Source organism: Pinus tabuliformis, chromosome 3_2 (genome assembly GCF_031772625.1).
Source record: "Pinus tabuliformis cultivar Carrire ecotype Pingquan chromosome 3_2, CPIR1, whole genome shotgun sequence".
Classification (NCBI taxonomy): domain Eukaryota; kingdom Viridiplantae; phylum Streptophyta; class Pinopsida; order Pinales; family Pinaceae; genus Pinus; species Pinus tabuliformis.
The window spans coordinates 675720801-675743989 of NC_142302.1; the positions used below are offsets into that span (position 1 = coordinate 675720801).

General features: G+C 34.7%; 1 pseudogene across 1 annotated transcript; it reads right to left on the reverse strand.

Annotated features, from left to right (window-relative positions):
• Positions 1–10769: 10769 nt before the first annotated feature.
• LOC149182453 (phosphatidylinositol 4-kinase gamma 7 pseudogene) lies at positions 10770–22636 on the reverse strand (annotated as a pseudogene). Its single transcript, XR_016257615.1, has 4 exons — positions 22257–22636; positions 15703–15843; positions 15557–15609; positions 10770–13634 (listed from the first exon to the last, which is right to left on the reverse strand). The product of XR_016257615.1 is annotated as a phosphatidylinositol 4-kinase gamma 7 pseudogene (transcript).
• Between the last annotated feature and the right edge of the window lie 553 nt (positions 22637–23189).

Below are 23189 nucleotides of genomic sequence, written 5' to 3' on the forward strand. Positions count from 1 at the left end.
CCTTATCTATACAATTAGGGCTAGTAATTATGCCCATATTTTTTTTGTTCTTGCCTTCACAAATTTGGACCAGAGAATTTGCTCTTCTTGAGATGAGATGGTTCCAAGTCGATCTTATTTTCATCCCTCACTTCAAAACCTGGTTCTACTACCATGTTGAGAAAACTAGGGCAGAGAGTTAGGCTAAATATTAACTTGATTTTTCTTTAATCTTTGACACTTTCTTGATATTTAGATCCTTCCATTTATTTGGTTACATATCAATGTGATGGTTAGATCATAAATTGAATTTGATGGGTCAATCAGTGTGAGGGTTCGATCATAAATTGAATTTGATGGGTCAATCAATGTGATGGGTCGATCATAGAGGGTGTAGAATACCATATATTTGATACATTCTTGGTATAAGCCAATTAACACCGTTAGGAATACCAAGAGCCTATAACTAGATTCCCATGTTAAACTAAGCCTTTACACGATATGTGCCCATGATATGCCAACCATCTACTACTTTGTATCCCTATCCCACTCCACCATACACTACCACACCCCTAATTCAGGTGTTAACTACTCCTGCTTCAATGCCTAATCACAACAATTTGTTATTATGATGACAATTTAAGTACATGTGTGTAATTTCCATGATGGGACATATGAATTGTCCTCCCCACATTGCTCGTCAATGATTGTAACCTTGAACGGCCTAGCACTGGTCTATTTCATAATCTGAAAATGACCTGGCAGATGAAAATTTACAATTTTTTTCATCATCACTTCACACTATCTCATAGATTACACTTTCTACATATTATATATATTATATGCATGAATTTATGGAAGATCATCCCCTCTAATTATCCTATAATTGATTGTGACAACAAGTGAATAAAAATTGTGATCAGTCTGCTTTGTCAAAAGCACACGCCAATACTATCTTCTACCAAAATTAACGACATTGTTAGTTTTGAGATCTCCACTCCACTATATATATAGAGTAATGATTAAAGTTCTATCTAATCCATGTTACAATTCTATCCAAATGAAGATACTTTATAACATACCTAAGAAAAAGAACATACTCTTGAATGTTTAATAAATTAATTTTAATTTTATATTAAAATAAAGTAGGGTAAACATAAATAAATTCATTTAATTAATAAAACTTGAAATTAAATCATTTTATTGTTAAAAAATTAATTCATATATATATATATAACATTAGTAAAAATAATCTTTTTATAACTTAATACATTAACTTTTATGCAGTAGTTTAATGAAGGGGTTGTTTGAAATAGTTTAGTGATACTTTTTCAATATGTATTTATTTTATTTTACTGTGTTAATGAATAAGTAATACGAAACTTTATGTTGCTGCTTCGAAGGATGAGTGGCACGCTTTCAAACTAGCGGCGACATCGGTTTAGTGCTTTCAAACTATGGGATAGATGTGTCCATCTCTGGTTCTCCCCTGCCTCATATTCTTAAACGACCCAATTTCGGGTGAAGACTTCTCAGGCGATTGAAGCGGCTAAGGGAATGGGTCAGTCCGCCATGGATACACAGCATATCACAGCAGGGGAAGAAACAAACTGGCTCCTTCTTCCAAGAAGGTAGTTTGATAATTTCATTAAAAAAGATGTGATGTCGGTTTATAAGATGTGACCAACCAGTGCCTTGGCAGAGGCAGAGTTGGTCTTAAACGCAAATCTTCTGTAATCGGCATTTTGTTCTGCTACAGCTGCAATCTCCATTACTGCCATGGCCGAATTATACTGCACTTCACCTTTGGGCTATTCTAATAGCATTGTGAAGCAAAGCAAGGCCTTGAACTCTATTATACTTTTGCAAGTCCTTGTGTTGTTCTTGGCAAGTTTGCAGAGAGCCCAGGTGAATAGATGGTCATGGCCGACTTGGTATAGTTGGTAATTGGGAATGGTCTCAAAGGCCAAATGCCCAACAAGTGACCTCATGGAATGTCGCTCTGGGCAAAATGATATGTCGCGAGTCGGGGTCATTGGACAGTAACTCGGACAAAGCCCAGGCAATCATGGTCTGAACTACCATCGCTTCAAGACCTTTGCAAAGATTGAATTAAAAAAGATGCGATGTCGGTTTATAAGATGTGATTGAACATGTTAACTATTGAATTTGAAAATAATTTTGCTCAGATGATGTTAATGCAGCGAACCAGGCGAGTTCTGTCATGTTTCAAATTTAAATCAGGCGAACCAGGCGAATCATGTTTCAATTGCAAGAGGGGCAGGGCCCTTGTTACAGCAGCGACAAAGGAGGGGCTCTTTTCAAAGTATATCTGAAATTGGGACGCTTTTCTGTGCAGATTCGTGCCCGCCGAGTGCCGACGAGTTCTTGCGGATAATTTAAGTCAGAAGATACGTTATCATATTATAACCGATCACTAAATAAATTATCATAGAGAAGTTATGAGCAGAGAACTTCCTTTACTTATCGGAAGATAAGTTATAAGAAGATAACCGCTGAACGTATCACGGATAAGTTCTTAGAGAGAACATATCTACTGATAAATTATGAGAAGATAATAGGAATAACTTATATTTTTATAACTTATCACATATATGATATATGGAAAGAAGCTGTCAGCGGATAAGCTATTGGAAGAAAACCTATCAGCGGAGTACTTATGAAGGTATATGCTATCAGAAGATATCCTATCAATGATAATCTATCAGAGTCTCTGATTAGCTCTTAGTAGATAACAGCGTATGTGTTATCAGTGTATAAGATATCGGGAGATAACAGCGTATATGTTATGAGTGCATAAAGCTATCAGGAGATAACAGCGTATATTCTATCACTGTATAAGCTCTCAGCGGAGCGGATAAGCTATTAGAATAGGACATATCAAAACATAAGCTATCAATACAGAAGCTATAGATTATTTGCTATCAATCGATAAGGTCTCTGAAAGAAGCTATAAGCAGATAAGCTATTAGATCATACGCTATCAGACGATAAGCTGTCAGCCTATACGCTATCATTGAATAAGCTCTCAGTAGATAGCCTATCGGTGGATACGGCATTGAAGAGTACTTCTCTGCTGGAAACGATAAACACAGGTTCGATTCCTGGGGGAAGAATTTCTGGAATTTGTACGCTCTGCCAATCCTGCGAGGAGCCATCAAATATAAACACGGTGTTTGCTATTTTCAAACCGCTCCTGTCTGCCACCATTTCAATGCATTCATCACACAGAGATTGCCGGAACTCAGCAAAATTAGAGGATCATGCTCAATGCATTCATCACAGGGATTGTCGGAACTCAGCAAAATTGGAGGATCAGGGAGCCTGCGGGTCGTTCTGCTCAGAGGATTTATGACCAGCAATTGGGCTGCCATGGCTGCAAGCAGCTCCTGCTCTATTCGAAGGATGAATTTGGAAATAATAAACTGACAGAGGATGACTCTGAGTTCGGACAGAAAATAAGGAATTGGGGGATCTTCTGAAGGTGAGATTCAGTGATATTGAATAACATGTTAGTTTGATGCAGACTGTGGACAATGACCTTGCTTTAAAAATTTACATAGAAGCAAGGGCTACCCCAAAGGTAGTTGCAGCTTTTGCTGAGAGAAGAGAATTTGACAAAATTACTTGCATAGTCCAAACAGGTAGGCTTTAACCAATTGTAATGTTTAGTATGTGGCCCAAACAGCCTGAAGTAAAATTAGATGTGTATATTATAACTGGAATTAGAAGACAAGTTTGTTTATTCATATTTTAGAGGTGAATTCTGACCACCATTCGTATTTGGGTGAATTCTCGGCCGATGCGATATTCAATAACCGTTGGACTTTCTCCTTCAGATGATATCTTCCACGCTCGCTCTTATGGGTTTTGAAGAATCACAGAGGGTACGATTATTATTATTTAGTGTATGAGATTTGTTTTGGTGGGACAAGAGATTTATTTCTGCGTGGCAATTTGAATATTAGACTCTTAAGGTTAATAAGGCATACATACTTTACTTTTCTCTAGTTTTGAATTTACGACTTCTTAAGAGGAAACACATACTCTTAACCATTAGGCTCACTCAAACTGTAAATCATACTCTACCTTTCTCTGGTTTTGAATTTATGACTTCTTAAGAGGAAACACATACTCTTAACCATTAAGCTCACTCAAACTGTAAATTATATCGGTTTGATGGATTTTAATAATTTAATCACACTGAAAGCATCATTCTTCCCTAAAATTATCAACCACTCTTCTTAAATTTTTTTCTAAAAATTAAGAAGGCATACATACTCTACCTTTGTCTGGTTTTGAATTTATGACTACTTAAGAAGAAACACATGCTCTTAACCATTAAGCCCACTCATATGTGTTTGATGGATTTTAATAATTTAATCACAGTGAAAGCATCGCTCTTCCCTAAAATTATCAACCACTCTTCTTAAATTTTTTTCTAAAAGTAAGTTTAATCGCTGTCTTTGCCTAACAATTTCCTGATATTTATTTTTTTGGTTTGGCAAAATATCAATGACTCCCATTTATTTGTTTCAGTGGTAATTTTCACAAATTTTTTTGTTTATTCCGCAAAGAAATCCTCAAACCACATGGCAAAATTTATTTTCCAGGTGGTAAAATTAGAAGTACCAAATTTCAGCCAAAACGCATACCAGAAACCGCACAAACTCAACATGAAGCATTTTCATTAAGTTTTGGCACAACCAAATATTACAATGTATTTTTGTTAATGGACATGGTTTTCTAAGGTTCATAATCCTCTGATTGAGAAATTAAATAGGAAGTTTATTTAAAGTTATTAGGATTCATCTCATTTTTCATACCAATTTTACATGGAATTCATTGTCATTACTAATTTAATAGTCATGTTGAGTAATTTTTTATTAATTTAACTAATTGCAACAGTTCCATCTTAATCGCAATAGTTACATTACTAACGGCAATCAATGATTTAGTGATCGAGAGCAATTGGTAATCGGGTTGGTTTCATAACTATAGGTCTATGACTTATAGACCCTTTCAACCGATATAAGTAAATCTTGAACCCTGAATGGAGTTGACATATAGAATCAAAGCCATTGCCATTCTAGATTTAATCAAGGTCATTGTCATATGGGGATTGGTCTATGACTTATAGACCCTTTCAACCGATATAAGTAAATCCTGAACCCTGAATGGAGTTGACATATAGAATCAAAGCCATTACCATTCTAGATTTAAATCTAGAATCAAGGTCATTGTCATATGGGGATTGGTCTATGACTTATAGACCCTTTCAACCGATATAAGTAAATCTTGAACCCTGAATGGAGTTGATATATAGAATCAAAGCCATTGCCTTGTGGGATTTAAATCTAGAATCAAGGTCATTGTCATATGGGGATTTGAATCTAGAATCAAGGTCATCACAGTCATTGCCATTTTGAGATTTGAACCTCAAATTAATGGGATTGCAATATGATTTTATCAATCTTATTTAGTGGTCGGTCATAATTGGATTTAATGGTAATCCATTCTTATCCTTCACATTGTTTTATTTAATGACAATTCATTATTATCTTTCACATTGTTTTATTTAATAACAATTCATTATCATCCTTCACACTCTTCCATTTAATGGCAATCCATTATTATCCTTCACATTGTTTTATTTAATGGCAATTCATTATTATCTTTCACACTGTTCAATTTAATGGCAATCCATTATTATCATTCACATTGTTCAATAAAAATAAAATGATTTGTTATAAATTATTATCTTTCACATTATTTAATAAAAATAGAATAATTTGTTATCAAGTTTAAATTTGATGTTAATAAATTGATTAAATGTGATTTTATCACCTTTGGCCAATGTCAATCCAATATCATTCATTTTGTTCAATAAAAATAAAGATAATTTATTGTCAAGTTTGTGTCGGAGGTTAAGGTTAGCAAAATATTATGATTGATGTCAAAGAGTGTTAGGATTAAAGTTAAAGATGGTTAGTGATTGTTAAGTCTTTGCTATTTGTTGGCGTTATTGGTGTTAAGTAAGAGTGTGGAGCAAGTTGAACTGGTCTTAAGTAAGAGTGTGGAGCATGTTGCACAGTTGCAGTTAAGTGTGAATCCTTGGGAAAAGCCAAAAAGTGTTATTGGTGTTAAGAGTGTGGAGTAGGTTGAATTGATCTTAAGTAAGAGTGTGGAGTAGGTTGAATTGATCTTAAGTAAGAGTGTGGAGCGTGTTGCACAATTGCACTTAAGTGTAAAAGCCAGAAAGAAAAGTTTGAAGTGTCGAACAATTGCAGTGAAGTGTGGAGCCTTGGTCAAAGCCAAAAGCAAACGTCAAAGCATAGAAGTGAAGTGTGGAGCTTTGGTCAAAGCATAGGTGTTCTAGTTGTATTTATAGTTTCTAGTTCTAAGCATAGGTGTTCGAGTTGTATTTATAGTTTCTAGTTCTAGTTGTACTTATAGTTTCTATTGATTTAGCATTAGTGTAAATTGAAGTTACCAATAGAAAATTGAAAAAGATAATGAAAAATACCGTAGGTGTTCTACTTGTATTTATAGTTTCTAGTTCTAGTTGTATTTATAGTCTATATTGATTTAGCGTTAGTGTAAATTGAAGTTACAAATAGAAAATTGAAAAAGATCGTGAAAAATACAGTGAATCAAACATATTGGGCAAATGTACTTCATAAAGCAATATGAGCTTACAACATCACCCACAAAAAATAAACCAATAGAGAAGTTGAATTCATCCCAAAATATATTGGGCAAATGTACTTCTTAAAGCAATATGAGCTTACAACATCACCCACAAAAAATAAACCAATAGAGAAGGCGAATTCATCCCAAAATATTGTTTTATTTTGCTTCTGGGATAGAAATTAGAATGTAAAAGCTTTGCTATTTGTTGGTGTTATTGGTCTTAAGTAAGAATGTTTAGCATGTTGACAGTTGCAGCGAAGTGTGAATCTTTGGTCAAAGCCAGAAGCAAAGTTCAAAGTGTCCACAATTGCAAAGTAGCAAAATTCAAAGTGTCCACAATTGCAAAGTTCGTTCAAAGTGTCCACAATTGCAGTGGAAGCAAAGTTCAAAGTGTCGACAATTGCAATGGTTATGTGTCAAGCAAGAGTCAAGATCAAAGCAAGCATAGGTGTTCTAGTTTTATTTATAGTTTCTATTGATTTCACATTAGTATAAGTTGAAGTTACCAATAGAAAATTGAAAAAAATCATGAAAAATATAGCAAAAAAATCATAAAAAATACAATGAATCAGATATATTAGGCAAATATACTTGAAACAGTATGAACTTACAACATCACCCACAAAACAACTACAAAGTGAACCCTTTATAAATTGATCTTCCACAAAACAACTAGAGTGAACCCTTTATGAATTGATCTTCCTTGAATTGATCTTTGGAAATGAAATAATGTTAACCAAAAAATGTTACATCGAAAATCGAAAATTTTGAATAAGCAAATTTATGTGAACTTTAATGCAAATCTTAAACCAAAAAAAATAATAACAAAAAATAAATCAATAGGAAGTCAAATTCATCCGGAAAACAAACACATATATATAAAATAATTTCATCCCAAAAAAACATACACACATATATATAATAAATTAACATTTACATTGAAAATTTTGAATAAACAAATTTATGTAAACTTTATTGCAAATCTTAAACAAACAAAAAATAATAATAAAAAATAAACCAATGGATAAGTCAAATTCATCCCAAAAATATTGCTTTATTTTGTTTTTGCATAGAAATGGGAATATAAAGAATCTTCTGAATAAACAAATGTCAAATGTGACATGAGCAAACAACGTCATGGTGAATTGAAAGACTAAAGATAAAAATTGCAATGACCATCTGACACATGCACTTTAATTATTACGTTTAAGTCAACTGAAATATTTACAAGTCAGAATTAAATGGCTTTTAAGAAGCCAGATTAATATGCAATTATTATTTTAGTCAACTAAACATAATTAAATGGTTCTCAAAAAACCAGATTAATATGCAATGAACATCTTACAAATATGCACCCTCAATTATTACGTTTAAGTCAACTGAAATATTTACAAGCAGCCAACAAGTCAACTGAAATATTTACAAGCCAGAATTTAATGGCTCTTAAAAAGCCAAATTAATATGCAATTATTATCTTAGTCAACTGAACATAATTAAATAGTTCTCAAGAAGCCAAAATAATATGCAATGACCATCTTACAAATACGCACCTCAATTATTACGTTTAAGTTGACTGAAATATTTACAAGCAACCAACACCCATATTAATATGCAATGCCCATATTCCAAAGATGCACCTCAATTATGAGGTTTGAGTCAACTGAAATATTTACAAGCCAAAGTTAAATGGCTCTCAAGAAGCCAGATTAGTATGCAATTACCATCTTAGTCAACTGGACATAATGAAATGGCTCTCAAAAAGCCAGATTAATAGTCAACCAAATTAATATGCAATTACCATCTTAGTCAACTGGACATAATTAAATGGCTCTTAAAAAGTCAGATTAATAGTCAATGGAAATATTTACAAGCCAGATTTAAATGGCAAATACCATCTTAGTGAACTGGACATAATTAAATGGCTCTCAAAAAGCAATCAACCAGATTAATATGCAATTACCATCTTAGTCAACTGGACATAATTAAATGGCTCTTAAAAAGCCAGATTAATAGTCGACGGAAATATTTACAAGCCAGATTTAAATGGCAAATACCATCTTAGTCAACTGGACATAATTAAATGGCTCTCAAAAACCCAGATCAATAGTCAACCGAAATATTAAAAAGCCAGATTAATATGCAATGACCAGTTTACAAATATTTGCATGCCAGAATTAAATGGCTTTCAAAAAGCCAGATGAATATGCAATGACCATCTTACAAATATTTACAAACAGCCAGCATCCATATTAAATGGCTTTCAAGAAGCCAGATTAATATGCAATGACCATCTTACAAATATTTGCATGTCAGAATTAAACATAAGTCAACTGAAATATTTACAAGCTAGAATTAAACATAAGTCAATTGAAAGATTTACAAGTAAGAATTAAATGGCTGCCAAATAAGCCATAATTAAATATTTAAATCAACTAAAATATTTATAAGTCAGAATTATTATTAATTCTAAGTCAACTGAAATATTTACAAGCCAGATTTAAACGTTTTAAGTCAACTGAAATATTTACAAGTAGAATTATAGGTTTAAGTCAACTGAAATATTTAGAAGTCAGAATTAAATGGCTCTCAAGAAGCCAGATTAATATGCAATGACCATCTTAGTCAACTGAAATATTTACAAGCCATTTATATGGCATGACCATCTTAGTCAATTGAAATATTTACAAGCCAAAATTAAGTCAACTAAAATATTTACAAGTCAGAATGAAATGGCTGTCAAGAAGCCAGATTAATATGCAATGACCATCTTAGTCAACTGAAATAGCCAGATTAATATGCAATTGATTGTTTTAGTCAACTGAAACATTTACCAGCCATTTATATGGAATGACCATCTCAGTCAATTGAAATATTTACAATCCAGAATTAAATTAAATAGCTTTCAAGAATCCAGATTAATATGTAATGATCATCTTACAAATATGCACCTCAATTATTACATTTAAGTCAACTGAAATATTTGCAAACCAAAATATAAATAGCCCATATTAATATGCAATGACCATATTACAAATATGCACCTCAGAAGTCAACTGAAATATTTACAAGCCAGAATTAAATGGCTTTCAAGAAGCCAATGACCATCTTACAAATATTTACAAACACCCAGCACCCATATTAATATGCATTGTGCAATAACCATTTTACAAATATGCACCTAAATTATTAAGTTAAGTCAACTAAAATATTTACAAGCCAGAATATAAATGGCTCATATTAATATGCAATGACTATATATTTAAACTGAAATATTTACAAGCCAGAATTAAATGGCTTTCAAGAAGCCAATGACCATCTTACAAATATCTACAAACACCCAGCACCCATATTAATATGCAATAACCATTTTACAAATATGCACCTCAATTATTAAGTTAAGTCAACTGAAATATTTACAAGCCGGAATATAAATGGCTCATATTAATATGCAATGACTATATTACAAATATGCACCTCAAATTGAAATATTTACAAAACTAAAATTAAATGGCTCTCAAGAAGCCAGATTAATATGCAATGACCATCTTAGTCATATTCACAATATAAATGGCCTATATTAATATGCAATGACCATATTACAAATATGCACCTCGATTATTACGTTTAAGTCAACTGAAATATTTACAAAACCAAAATTAAATGGCTCTCAAGAAGCCAGATTAATATGCAATGACCATCTTACTCATATTCACAAGCCAGAATTAATTGGCTTTCAAGCCAGATTAATATACAATAACTATCTTAGTCAACTGAAATAAGTCAACTAACCAGAATTAAATGGCTTTCAAGAAGCCAGATTAATATACAATAACTATCTTAGTCAACTGAAATATTTACAAACCAGAATTACATGGCTCTCAAATTAATATGCAATAACCATCCTATTCATATTCACATGCCAGAATTAAATGGCTTTCAAAAAGCCAGAAAATATACAATGACTATGTTAGTCAACTGAAATATTTACAGGCCAGAATTAACTGGCTTTCAAAAAACCAGATTAATATGCAACAACCATCTTACAACTATGCACCTCAATTATCATGCTTAAATGGCTCGGATATTAGTAGACAGTAGTATGTTTGCAAGTTATTTTGACCACAAATTATACAAATAGTGTACATTATGATACAAGAAGGATGCAAGAAACTACTAAACGGTTCCAAAAACTCTCCAACAGAAAAGAAATAAAATTTGGCATGAAGTACCAAATCTGTGTCTTTGATTTAAACTTGTGATTTTCCTTTGATTTAAACTTGTGATTTTCCTTGAAGGAAAAGCATCTGTAAACCGCTTCTGAAGTATCAATAAACAAAGCCCACTCTTGCTCACTCATATCTGAGACTTTGATATGGTATTCAGTCCTGGCATTTTGCTCATACCCGCTTTGAACTGCTCCAGTAGCCAAGACTCCTTGTCTACTGCAACCCTGGTTTCTCTTTGAGAAACTAATACATGTTTCTCTATGAGAAACTAATACATCTCAGTGATGTCTCTTTGAGTGCCTAATAAATCTCACTACAGACAAAAAGCCTTTATGGTTCAAAGAACCCTCCTGCATTCACCACTGGAACTGGCTCCTACATTTCATTTCCTCTAGAGGTGAAATCTCTTCCAGCTTTGAAAGTGGACTCCGGCATCATCCTCCAGGAGTTTTGGGGGAAGGCCAGCTTGATGCAAATGAGGATTTGATACCTCTTTGACAATTTCTAAGTGTCCCATATGAAACAGGAGGAATTTGTAGATCATTTCTTTCGGAATTGGTTAAGCAAAAACTTGTTAAAACGATTTGCTCCCATAACCTATGCCTGTTGTTAAAACTGCCACACGACTCCTTCACCCAACCACTGATAAGAGTTCATGTTAACTGAAATCGTCATGATCTTCATCCATGAAAAATGCTCTCTTCCAGCTTTGAAAGTGGACACCGGCATCATCCCCTAGGAGTTCTTGGGGAAGGCCAGTTTGATGCAAATGAAGATCTGATATATCCTTTGACAATTTCTAAGTGTCCCATATGAAACAGGAGGAATTTGTATATCATTATTTTCGAAATTGGTTGAGGAAAAACACGGGAAAAATAGTGAGACTCCACTGTACTCAGGCACATTTAGAAACTCGTTAAAACGATTTGCTCCCATGGAAGCCAGTCTGTTGTTGAAACTGCCACACGACTCCTTCACCCAACCACTGATAACAGAGTTCATGTAACTGAAATCCCCATCATCTTCATAATCCATATCAAATTGAAATTGTTCAGGCAAATGTTCCTCTTCCGAAAAAGGTTCCAAGCGAATATCCTCTCCTGCAGATTTAACAACAAACACTTCTTGATCAATTTCCAACTTACACATCAAAAGACTAACAGCAGTCAAGTAAATCGCTTGAAGCTCACTGGTTTCCTCCTCTACTCCATGAAACTCACGACTCATCATTGCACCGATTTCTGCAAAACAAAGACCAGCTTTGGCAACCCTTTTTTTAAGGAAAATAGTGGACAGCATCAAAACCCTTCAACAAGCCTCTCCCACCATGGTTAACTACCGTCTCAGTATTTATGCATCCTTGGTAGGATCAAACTTATAAATATATTCCAATTCATACTCTGAGAAATAGAAGCTTGAGGCCAATGGAGCCACTCAAAGTAAGGAACCTCTAGATTTTCTGGGAAGCAAAGTATATAGATTTTTTGGGAAGCAAAGACCATGATCTATAGGTGTAATATCAACGGATTCTACTCCAACTTGGGGATATCTTCTTACATTTTCAATATTCTTCACAAGAAGATTGCCTACATGTCTGTCAGTATTAAGTATATCCTAATATCTGGTATTCCAATCCTATGTACAGCGGTCACTGGGAAACTAGATGTTCCATGGTCACTGGCATCACAATCATGTGAGACAAACTGCTGAAACGAAGCAATCTTATTAACAGTCTGTCTCTTAATCCTTTTCTTCCTTGTAGTCACTTTACATAAAAATGATTGAATGTGTTGTTTTGACAAGCACAGTGGGAAGAACATTTGCAAAATGGTTATGCTGCAACTTCTCTGATAACTGTTTCTACAACTCTAACCTATCTCTTTAAACCAGGTTGCCCCAGAACTTTGCCAACAAATCCTTTTGGATTGTTGGGAGCAAAGGGATCCTCATCTGTTGGTTTTACGATGGCAACACTTCTACCTCCGTAATTTCCAGCCAACCTCGAACAAAGGATTGGATCTACACCACGATCAACTGCCTTAGTCATGTCTTTGACCAACTTGTTAATTTTCGTGCAGCACCTTCCTTCCAAGATCTCAACAGCCCTACCTCTATCTCTTTGCAGCTGACAATCAACAATGGGCTTCTCGTAAGAGGAAGAGAAGCATCGTTTCGCACTGTACTCGGATCATTCTTCAACACTGTGCCTCCAAATGTGAGTGAACTTTCTTCAGTGGGTACATTCAAGCTCCATCTGCATCTTCTTTTAAAGTGTGTGCATTGTCTTCTCTGTCCAGTGCAATGCTCAATGCACCGCCTGCGTCTGTTTGAACGAATACACGCCTCCCCCCGTCCATGTCCTTGAACCCATGATATTGACTGTTAAGGCACCCATCTAGAACAGCAACAGCCATTTGTGTTTGTACCAGACCATCCTTGTTGGAAGGCATAAATTATAATCTGCTTTCTTCGGAAAGCCAAAGCTCTCCTCAGCACCAAATTCCAGCCTCTAAGCATACAACTGAACAGGAAATTATCCAACGAACAACTGTGAAAATCAATCAAACTTGATTTCATAGCCTCTCAAAATTGGTGACAATGGCTCCACAAATACATCCTAAACATGAATTTCCAGGAGAATTTTGAAGGGAGTATCCGAAGCCCCTACTCTCACATCGGAAATGTCAGCTGACTAACCTCCAAAGCATCCTCTACCTGGAAACAGAGAAAACAATCACATTTTGGCTTAAAAATGAAAAATAAGAAAGTAAAACATATTTAAATATGATTTCTTTCTAATCAAATTCGATTGAATAACCCAAATGAGCAAAATATTGTCAATTCTATTTCCCATAATTGATCTGATCGTAGCTTTTCTAAACATAAAATGTTGTAAATAAACCCAATCTGAAATGGTTTTCAGAACCAGAATTTTTCTAAATTTCCAATAACTGGAATGGACCAATATATATATAATTTAAGTGAATGAAAACCGGATGAGTTGTTCAAATAATTTTAAACAAAAGATCTGCATTCTTTCTTCCCCTCCCCTCTTGTGGGCAAATTTAGAAGAAACAGAAAAGCATTTTCACGGAGATTTACTACCACCGGCTATTGGCAAGCAAAAGTCGGCTCTTTGAATGTGAAAACATAAATACATTCCTATTTGAGGAGCTCCAAATGATGAGAGTGTAAATGATGAGATAAGCTAGTGCAATTTTGTCCAACAGAATGAAGAAGCCTCTGTATGCAAATCGATAAAAGCATAAAAGCTTCTGTGCAAGGTATTTAACACTGCTAGTAATTGCCAAGAAGGTATTTAACACTGCTAGTAATTGCCAAGTGAAAATGAGACTAATGTTTACCATACTGGAGCCTAGAATTAACATATAGATGCAAAATAATAATAGCATAAAAGCTTCTGGGCAAGGTATTTAACACTGTTAGTAATGGCTTAGTAATACCACAAGCTCAAATAACCATATTTCATATTCTAAAGAGCAAAAAAATGAATAATTACTTCTATAATAAATCTCAGCCTTTTGACATGTGATTATTATTAAAAATATTCCAAAATATCCCATTAATGTTATATCTCTACCATTTCCTAGCATGCCCTGTTACAAAATAGACATGTAAATTTGAAAATGGTATGCATGTAGATATTTTATACAATCCCCTTTAATAATGAAACAGCAATAAATAATCTCTAAAGCGTATGTTAGATTTGCTTATACATAGATCGTTGACTGATGCACAGAAATCTCTGGTATTGGGTTTTTCATAAGATGAAGAACCTGTCAAGGTTATTTGAGGCAAAACGGTAAGGGATCGTGAAACTATCCCTAACATTCTTTCTGCTCCATCTTGCAATGATCATGGAAAGCAGCGGATAGAGATGGGCCGCGTGGCTTATCTTCAGCATTGCTCACCATCTGCATATTTTCACCAGAGATGGCCATAAATTAAAATTAACCCATTTTTCATTAGGATTGCTACAGCCAAAATATCTAGATATCAACAAATGACCAATTGGTTCTGCCAACCAAAAATACGCAAGGTGATTAGAAGAAATGACAATGGAGAGAATATGAAGGAAAATATCTATACGCATACCTTGGATCCCCTGCCAATGAGAACTGAATCGCGTAGATGAAATTAGAGTTCGTTCTCTTAACAGAATTCAACGAGGAAGGTCGCCCTGGGTAGGACCTGGTTTGTTTGTTCTAGTACAAATTTATTTCAAATAAAGTCATCACAAGCCATAGATTTCTCTAAATGATGCACGCGTCCATCATTTCTACCTGCTGCTTTGTTTTCATATGTTCTGTCCGAAGCCATCGGGTTCAGAGAACATTTCGTTTCTACCTGCTGCTTTGTTTTCACGTGTTCTCTCCGAAGCCATCGGGTTCAGAGAACATTTCGTTACCATCAGATTGTAATTGTAACTTCCGTGACAAATCAATTGGGAACAGCTTTTGTGTTGAAGTACTGGAGGCTGATTCAGGTGAATTTCTTCCTAGACCAGAATATAAAATACGCGGACAATCAATGAAAGAGTGAAAAACGTATCTTAAACCTAGATGCAACAGTGAAAAAAGATGAGGATGACAAAAAGCCCATTAAATTTTCTTTACCTGTACTGAAAACGCGGCCATACAGTTAGAAGAATCCACGTTAATGCAATCACCTGAATATAGACAGACATGGCTTCTAAATAAGAAAACAACTAAGATGGAAATGCTCAATGCATTCCAAAAAACAACAAAGCAATACACTATACCCTTAGTTGGAGAAGAACAGGTTTGACCCTTGAAGCTTTTGACAGTATCTTTTTCATTCAGACTCTGCGGTGTTGACTCAGAATGAATTGACGAGAATAGTTGCATCCTCCATTCCATCGTTACCCAACAATCCATCAACTCTGAAACCATTAACTGCCATTAAAACCCCTATTCCAAGAGTCAAGACAATCTGTCATACAAAAATATGAAGATATACACAAGGAAAACGCACACTAAACTCGAACAGAATACTCACTTGCACAATCTCTCGCTAAATGTCAGGTAATTGCTAGTTGGATGTTTGCCTGGTTTGTGAACAGCATACGATACTATTTGAGTTTGAGATAAGGTCAGCAATTTCTAGCTAGTTTGGCAGACTGGCGTAATACATATTTAAAATATCATGCAGACTTCCGATTTCTGTCGCATTGGAATAGGGCAGGGCTAGTCTATGTGATAATGTTTTCTAGTAAAGTGAGCTGCGGTGTTTTATTCAGTGAAAGAGATCAAATGGTTTCACTAATTAAAGCCAGAGTATTTGCGCTTTTCCTTGGAAAACAATCAATGTTTCCGGTGTCTCAAGTATGGCACTACAAAAACGAGTGTAATGAAGAGAAACATCATAGAAAATGGAAAATAGAATATTTTACTTCAGCAGAAGACATTATTAATGTTGAGCATCCTCGACAGAAGAAGTCAAAGTATGACAGATCAAATGACTTTGAGGATGAAGATATGCTTAAGTGATTTCTAAGCAGGAAGCAAGAGGAGGTTCATAGTCAATCTCTCTGAAGTCTGCCAGATAAGTTTTTAAGTTGAATTAAAACTTAAAAGGTCTGAATTTAATTGTATTGATCATAGTCATTATATTTGAAGCAGTTTTTGACTGAATAAACACTTGTTTTGTATAGGGCATATTGATTTCTGAACCCTCTCTTCTAGACTCATGATTTGAATTTATGGTTATCAACTTATCACTATGCTAAGCAAATTCAAGGACTGGGACTGAGTTAAATAGCTGTTGCAGTTATTTAGCTGAATTTCCAATTTTGTTATTAAAAATCAGCAAATTGAGATCTCAAGACAGTTGGCATCCAAAACCAGCCTGCACGCTGTGTGTTTGTCTTCCTTGAGGCTGTGCGCATCTCTCTCTTTCTTGAGGTTGTTTGCTGCCTTATAGACCGTCTTCCTCTTCATTCAGCCCGTGCCATCAAAGGAATTGTCAAGCGTAAACATAATTTATTTAATTGCTCCTTCCTCCCATTGCGTTGGAATGATGTGGTTCAATTCATTTGGGCATTTTGTTGGTCGTAAATTTTTGGCATTCTCTTGTTTTTAATGGAATTGTCTCATTCCCATCTAATGGAAATGTCACTACATATTTTTTTCAGAGAAAAAAGCATCATGATATTATATTAAAAAAATATAACGGACTGATACATATAAGGCCATATCATTCTGGCCGTCTGCCACTACATATATATGCCATTTTTGGCATTCTCTTGTTTTTAATGGAATTGTCTCATTCCCATCTAATGGAAATGTCACTACATATTTTTTTCAGAGAAAAAAGCATCATGATATTATATTAAAAAAATATAACGGACTGATACATATAAGGCCATATCATTCTGGTCGTCTGCCACTACATATATATGCACATATAGATCTTAAAAGCTCGTGAAAGCCTTCTATGAAACGTAACTCTCATTTGTGAAAGCATTCCTGACTCCCGAGGGAGGGGATTATGAAGGATAGTTTGCTCCAGAAGGCATTGTACGAGACTTGGATTAATTAATCAAGGTTAATCTTGTTATTATATGTCTTGTTTCTGACCAGAAGGAACAGTCAAGCCTGCTTCAGTGTTAGAGGGTGTTGAGCTCTGAGTTAAAAGGAACAATCAAGCCTGCTTTAGTGTTAGAGGGTGTTGATCTCTGAGTTAAAATTGAGGAATTTTGGGTGGATTCATTACTTCTTATAACTAGGAATACGGGAGAAGCCGGGTAAGCATATTATCTCGAATCCTTCAGAGATTTGGGATGATGGACAGCCAGTCCATGGTCACCTTCATGGTAACCAATTTGAAGAAGCTAAGTGGCAAAGGGAGCAGCCAGATTGCAACAACATGATTTTTTCAGTATCAAAGGAAGCACCATGTGAGGGTGAGTAGAAAATTGAAATTTGTTGTGTTTCAAAAAATGAGAAACTTCGGATTTGGAATTGGATACGTTTCCAAGGGTTTTTAATTTTTTTGGACCTGTTTCCGGATTTTCGAAATCCGGAAACGGATCCACTAAAATCGTGATCAAAATCCACCTTTAAAATGTTAAAACGTGTGAAAATTTGTTCAAAAAATTTGTTCGGATTTGGAATTGGATACATTTCCAAGGGTTCTTAATTTTTTTCTAAAATAGTGATCAGAATCCACCTTTGAAATGTTAAAACATATGAAAATTTGTTCAAAATTTTATACAAACAGAACAAGACAGATTTTCAAAAATACAAACAACAGGGTTTGATGAATGTCTTCGTAGAGAGATTTATTTGAGCAATTAATTTTCACTTTGGTTAAGGTTTTGTTAATTGTCAATGATTTTGCTCTTGATTTCATAAATCTCTCCAATATAATAAATCTTCTCTAGTCAATCTTTTGTCTGCATATAGTCAAGAGACGAGACCAACGTGATGTTGAGAAGATTGAAATGTTCAAATAGGTCTTGACAGAATATCCCAATGATCGAGCGGGTCTTTTAATTTCCATGCAAGGAAGATAGATACCATCTGCCATGCGGACTGAAAGCACAAATGTTGTACCATTTCTGATCACATTACTAATGATGATGGTAATATGTTGAATGTTATAATAATCACTAATGATGATGAAAATGTTTATGCTTAATTGATGATGATGATTTTTTTTATTTTGAATTTATGATGATGATTATGTATTTTCAGATATAGAATCTAGATTCTAAAATATGAATGGTAATTTGAAATTCTTATTTTGTTATATATATATATATATACAAGGAAACCAATGTCGTTTCCTTGTTGTATCGTATCCAGATTTTTTGAAAATTTGTCATATCCATGTCAAACCCTGTATCCGTATTCATTCCCGTATCCGTTTCAGTGCAACTTAGGTATAAGAAGATTTTTTCTTTCATGTTGTGTTTCGTGGTTTTCCAAACAAAGTCTCCTAACATTCTTTGGTCTTTCAATATAATCTTGTTTCGCTCCTTCCAAACATTCCAAAGAAGAAATCCTAAGACCAATATCCAAGCCCTATTGACCACAACATTCTTAAAAAGGGATACCCACCACGATTCTATGGTTTCCCACAAACTATTGGGAGTGCGGTCCAAATGGCCGAACAAGGCCGAACCCTGTTCCACAAATATTCTACAACCACATAAGTATTCAACAAATGTTTTGCGCTTTCCTCTTGTTGCTGAAAAAGAGGACTCCGAGATGGGCATATAAACCCTTTTCTTTGAAGGTGATCCCTTGTTAAAAGTTGTCTCCTTCCAATTAGCCATAGGAAATGTGTGACCTTCGACCACAATTTAGTTAAAAGTTGTCTCCTTCCAATTAGCCATAGGAAATGTGTGACCTTCGACCACAATTTAGTTGTCCATATCTTCTTCCATAGGGGTTCCTGAGGTATCCTCGAATGACTTGCCGCAAGTCCATAGGCCTCCTTTCTAATGAACATTCCTTTTGATTTATAGCCCCATCTTAATTTTATCCTACACCACTTGGATTTTCCTTTCTCTAAGGAGTTGTTTTAAGATCAGCCAATCTTGAAGGCCCGGTCCACTGGCCAATTGTTCTCTGTTTTCCATTCCCGCCATTGGGCTTGTGGACTAGTTTCTTTCCAGAAGTCTACGACTTGAACTGCACCCTACGTAGTGAACTCCATTAGCGATCTAATTTCTTCCCTCTTGTCTAGGGGCAACGTTATGATTCCTCCCAAAACTTGGTTATTCAAGGGATGTTTTCAATTTCAAAAATATAAAAGTGAATTCATTTTTATAAATAATTAAATAAATATTAAAATTTGATAGGACTTACGATAAAGATGATGGAACTGAGTAAACTAATATACCTTCAAAGGATTTTGATCGTTGCATGAAAACTATAGTCCCTAGCCAAAGGGAGGGACTAAATGTCAAAATGTAAAATGTCTATAATGAAACATCATAAACTAATATTCTCCAAATTTTATATAGATAACTTAATTCGCCTTATTTAAAATTAAATTTACTTATAACCGAGTTCATTATGAATAATTGATTTGTCTGCTTATTAAAAAAAATGTGACGGGTGCAAGTAGGCAAATAAATGTGGTCACTCTACCTCAAAGTTCAAACCATCACAATCACACAAATAGAAGGATCATAAATAGGTTACTTCCCACTTTACCATTATTAATGGCTAGAAGCCCCATTACTATGTGGAATGGCTGGATAGAAAAATCATAGCAAGTGCATGTGGATAAAGTCTTGAAAATGGACATAAAGCAATGGCTTCAATCTTCTTATGCATTTGTTGCATGCTTATATCTCCATGTTGTCTAGTAAAAGACCATGTTCAATTTTAGTTGTTGTATTCCTAGGTTACAACTTATTATAAGGGTTATTGCTTAGATATATCAATGTTAATGTTAATGCCTAGGGTAATGAGAACATTATAAAGTAACAAATCTTGGACAACTGGCCACCAAAAATAGTCACACCTATCATGAGTACATGAAAGCAAACATGTGTGGGACCTCCACCTCCACCTCAAACTAGCATAACATAGTACAGTGAAGAATAATGTAGCTTCGTGATATGACAACAATGGATCTTAATCCCAAGAGATGGATTAGAAATTGTTTGACCCTTTACAAGAATTAGCCACTATAAGTCACATTATTGTGTGAAGTGGCAAGACGGTACACGAATTAGCCACTAGAAGTCACATTATTGTGTGAAGTGGCAAGATGGAAGAATCATAAGAAGTGCCAAAGTAAATAAGGTGTTCAAACTTCAGAATGAAGGGAATGTCAGGACTTTGAACTTCTAATGCATTTGTTTCTTTTGAGGCTCACTTTCATCTCCTTTTTGTCTACTTAGAGAGCCTATTTGGTTTTAGCTAGTCTGTGTTCCTAGGTTTTTTTGAGGCTTGGTCTCAAGATAGGTTAGTGTGTGGACTTAAGGCGTAAAGTTGATTAAAAAATGGCAAAAACATGTATGTAGGATGAGGTATTTGGTTTTAGCTAGTCTATGTTCCTAGGTTTTTTGAGGCTTCGTCCATAGGTTAGTGTGTGGAATTAAGGCCCAAGTAATGTTGATTAAAAAATGGAAAAAACATGTAAGATAGGTTAGTGTGGACTTAAGGCCCAAGTAAAGTTGATTAAAAAATGGCAAAAACATGTATGTAGGATGAGGTATGAGGCTTCGTCTCAATATTAGAGATAGGTTAGTGTAAGAATAGGCCCAACGAAAGATGATTAAAGAAATGGCAGAAATATGTATGTAGAATATGGTCTAAAGGGAGTTGTTAGAGTGAGGAAGTCAGACCCCCTCCATAAACCCTACACATACCAAAGTTGGATGCACTCTTTCCTAGCCTTTTACAGGGCAATTTTTTTATGTTCATTATATCGCTTTTGTGGTAAGTTCTTGTTAAACGTACATTCCTCTATGATAGAAAGATGGAAGAAGTCCATAATGCTTTGGCTCCTTCATAAAAACATAAAGAAAACATATAGAAAGTTGTAGATATTATCTAGCTAAAAGGACAAATGTGTCGTGTTTTAATAAAAATGTTGAGATTGAAATACACACATAAGAAAACCACACCCTCCAATAGCACAAAGTGCTTAGTACCCCTCCCAATTATAGATGAAAACTAATATGGTCATAACTTGGATAGCACAAAGTGCTTAGTACCCCTCCCAATTATAGATGAAAACTAATATGATCATATAACTTGGATAGCACAAAGTGCTTAGTACCCCTTGTTATAGACATTTTTGGGCACTGCAACCCAAGTAGTTTTACTTTGTTTGTTTCTAGGGTAGCTACCACACCTTAGTGGGATTAGCAGTTCTGCATAGACATTTTTCCCTGTAACACCCCTCCCAATTATAGATGAAAAATAATATGGTCATAGCTTGGATTGAAACTTTTGTTTTGTTTCATCCACATCTACGAACTCTACTCATTTAAATGCAAGTTTTGTTTATGCTTGAAGATTCCAGTTACCTTCCTTTACACATATTTCCTATAATTGTGCTTAGTACCCCTCCCAATTATAGATGAAAACTAATATGGCCATAACTTGGATTGAAACTTTTGTTTTGTTTCATCCATATCTACAAACTCTACTCAATTAGAAGCAAGTTTTCTTTATGCTTGAAGATTCCAGTTACCTTCCTTTACACATATTTCCTACAATAAAGTTACATGAACACACATGATATAAGTAGCAAAAGAGTTCAATTAAAACAAAGTGGAACCATTAAGTTATGTAGCAACAAACTAGTGAATTACCTCATACATACCTCCATCTTTGCCCATGACATCTGTTGAATCTTCATCAACGCTAAACATACAATGTGTTGATAAACCTTGCCTTAATTTCCCCACTCATAGAATCCAAAACAAAAACCATGAACAAAGGTATCAATTAAAAAAAAACAAATCAAAACAAACATGAAAAAAGTACCAAACTAAGCAAACATGAAAAAAAAAAAATACCAAACTACAATTTCGCATGGCCATGCTAAAAAATGTAAAAAAATAACAACCATAGCTGTAAAAAAACCAAGGAACAACACACAATAGCAAAAAGAAATTAAAATAACAAAAACAAAACAACAAGAAATAGAAGACAAAGACTCTTCTCTGCAATCCCAAAAAGTGTCGATGGTGCCATGGCCAATCAAGAACATCCTGCACATCAAAAAATAGAAGAGAATTAAATAGAGACCATAAAATCTTATGAGAAATATTAAATACACACCAAATATCTTATGAAAAATATAACAAAGACCAACATGAGGATTCCATAGCAGATAGCATGGATTTTTCACCAAAAGAGAGCCCACCTTTACCACTACCTCTTCACCATAATATAGTGTTTCTCACACAGATATTTTGTTGGGTTGTGTTATATTCTTTCCACATAGTTAATAGGGGGTTTGAGGGGCACCCGTAACTCCACTTTATGGGGTCCGAGGCAGCGCCCCAGAAAATTTTGGTTTTGGACCCTATGTTAGGTTGGGCGGACCCACCTATGGTTTTGTGCATGATTTTCGCACATGTTTTTTGGACGTGATGGTTTTTCGGTCCATGGTATTGGATGCAATGGTTTTCAGTCCATGGTATTAGATGCTTCAGCATGTATAAATATGTATTATAACATTGAAAGGAACATAATGAAAAATCAAGTTGGTAGTCCTGGTTTTCGGATCCAGGGGAAAATCTCTGTGTAT